We start from the raw sequence: 3,150 nt of genomic DNA on the forward strand, positions 1-3,150 counted from the left end.
CATTCCTGTCATTGATGAATTACTGGATGAATTGCATGGATCAATTTACTTCACCAAGTTGGATCTTCGTTTAGGATATCATCAAATCAGAATGAAGACTGAAAACATTCCGAAAACAACATTTAGAACTCATGAGGGTCATTATGAATTTTTGGTCATGCCTTTTGGCCTTACCAATTCACCTTCTACATTTCAAGGTTTGATGAATTCCATTTTCAAGCCCTTCCTTAGAAAATTTGTGTTAGTATTTTTTGATGATATACTAATCTACAACAAGTCTTGGAAGGATCATGTTGAACATGTTGTCAGGGTGCTACAACTATTGGAGGAGAAACAATTATATGCAAAAAGATCCAAATGTTTATTTGGGGTACAAGAGGCGGAATATCTGGGTCATATTGTATCTCATGGAGGAGTTAAGGTAGACCCTAGCAAAATTAAAGCCATTAAGGAATGGAAAATCCCCACATCCATAAAGCATCTGCGAGGATTTCTCGGGTTGACAGGGTATTATTGCAATTTTGTTAAGAATTATGGGAGAATAGCAGCACCTCTAACAACATTATTGAAGAAAGATGCATTTTCATGGACTCCAGAAGCAACAAAGGCCTTCGAACATCTTAAAGAGGCAATGTGCCAAGCACCGGTCTTAGCTACACTGGACTTCACAAAAACCTTTATTGTGGAATGTGATGCTTCAGGAAATGGAATTGGTGATGTTTTAATGCAAGATGAAAGATCCATTTCTTTTGAAAGTCATCCAATCAAGGGAAAGTTTTAACACAAAGCTATTTATGAGAAGGAAATGTTGGCAATATTACATACACTTAAGAAATGACAACTCTACCTAATGGGAAGACACTTCAAGGTAAAAACGGATCATGATAGTCTTAAATACTTTTTAGAACAAATATTATCCTCTGAAGAGAAACAAAAGTGGGTCACAAAGATGTTGGGTTATGGCTTTGAAATCATCAACAAAAAAGGGAAGTAAAATGTGGTGGCAGATGCACACTCAAGAAAGGATGAGGATGTGGAAGCATTGTTGTGCGCCATTTCTATTATCCAACCAGATTGGATAAACGAAGCAAGGGAGGAATGGAAGAATGATGAAAAAGTGTGGGCACTTATTCAAAAGTTACAAGAAGATTCCAGTACATCTGATACATTTAGCTGGAAAAATGATTTGTTATGGTACAAAGATCGCTTATACCTCTGTAAGAATTCCCAACTCAAACAAAAGATTCTTATGGAATTGCACACTTCTCCCTTAGGAGGGCACTTAGGATTTTTAAAAACTTACCACAGGGTTAAGAAGGATTTTTTTGGGATGGCCTTAAATCGGATATTCAAAAGTTTGTGGCAGAATGTTTGGTTTGCCAACAAAATAAAGTTGAAACAATTAAGACCTCGGGTCTATTACAACCTTTATCCATTCCAAGCCAACGTTGGGAGGAGGTTTCAATGGATTTTATCACAGGTTTACCCAAGTCTGAGGGAAAGAGTGTCATCATGGTGGTAGTTGATAGACTTACCAAGTATGCACACTTTTGTGCATTATCACATCCATTTAAAGCTAGTACAGTTTCTACTGCATTTATGGAAACAATTCGAAAGCTACATGGAAACCCAAAGATTATTGTACATGACAGAGATCCCATTTTCACTGGAAATTTTTGGACAGAATTATTTTCTTGTCTCGGTACTCAGTTATCTCAAAGCTCATCTTATCATCTTCAATTTGATGGGAAAACTCAGATAGTAAACAAATGTTTGGAAGGATATCTTCGTTGCTTTGTATCTGATAAACAGACACAATGGGTCAAATGGTTGCCTCTAGTTGAATGGTGGTATAACACTTCCTTCCATACAACAACAAAAATGACCCCATTTATGGCACTTTATGGATATCAACCACCATCCATCACATCATATTTAAGAGAAAATTCTAAGGTTCAAGCAGTGGAACATCACATCGAGCATCAACAACAAGTCCTCCAACTCTTAAAGGACAACCTCGTGTTGGCACAGAATAGAATGAAGCAACAGGCAGATCAACATCGCAACGAAAGAAGTTTTGATGTAGGTGATTGGGTATTCCTACGGCTAAAACCATATAAACAAATGTCCCTCAAGCAAGCTAAGGAGGATAATAAATTATCACCAAAGTATTATGGTCTATACAAGGTGTTGCAAAATATTGGTACTATGGCATACAAATTGGAGCTTCCTACAGCTTCTCGAATGCACCCAGTTTTCCATGTTTCATGTTTAATGAAGGTTATAGGTGACAAGCTCCCAGTTCAAACAATATTGCCAGAACTTGATGAGGAAGGAAAAATTATATTGGAACTGGAAGTAGTCACAGAAACAAGAACTCGACAGCTACGAAATTGATCAATTTCGGAGTATCTCATCAAGTGGAAGAACTTATCCACTGAAGATTCCACATGGGAGGATGAGAATTTTATACAGAAGCATCCAGAACTACTCAAGCGTTGAGGACAACACTTTTTTGAAGGAGAGGGGCATGTTAGGTCCCTATAATACTAGTGATTACCCCATTACTATTGTAGTTATATCCCTTATTAATATTGTTGTGCCCCTATTGTCTCCATATTGTTATTACTGTGCCCCATATAATCCCTCTATTGTTATTTTTGTGCCTTTATATTATTATTGTTAGGTCGGCTGGGTTATATTGTGACTCCTTAGACTCCTATATATAGAAAAGAGGTTTTGTCATTTGAATCATCAAAGAATCATTCATTTGTGTAATGTAAAGGAGGTTGCCCCCTCGAAGAGGTTGAATTCTAAGGCGTTGATCTATATTTTCTATCTTTTTGTGAGCTGGTTTCATAACAGTTGCAAACATGGGGGACTATAAACACTTTTCAACAACCATAAAGGAGTGTTATGAATGGCGATCATTTGAAGTTGTTATCTACAACACATGAATAACTAGAATAGGCTACATGTGAGAAATCAATATTACAGATGTGGATCTCTTTATCTACACTAATCTCATCGGAGTAGTCTACACTATTCATTATTCATTTCAAATGGATGAAACAATAGAGTAATAGGTCAAATCCAACATCCATTGATCGCATGAGATCGATGGTTTCTATGGGTAAACAATACATGGCG

This window comes from Pinus tabuliformis, chromosome 2_1 (assembly GCF_031772625.1).
Source record: "Pinus tabuliformis cultivar Carrire ecotype Pingquan chromosome 2_1, CPIR1, whole genome shotgun sequence".
Lineage (NCBI taxonomy): Eukaryota > Viridiplantae > Streptophyta > Pinopsida > Pinales > Pinaceae > Pinus > Pinus tabuliformis.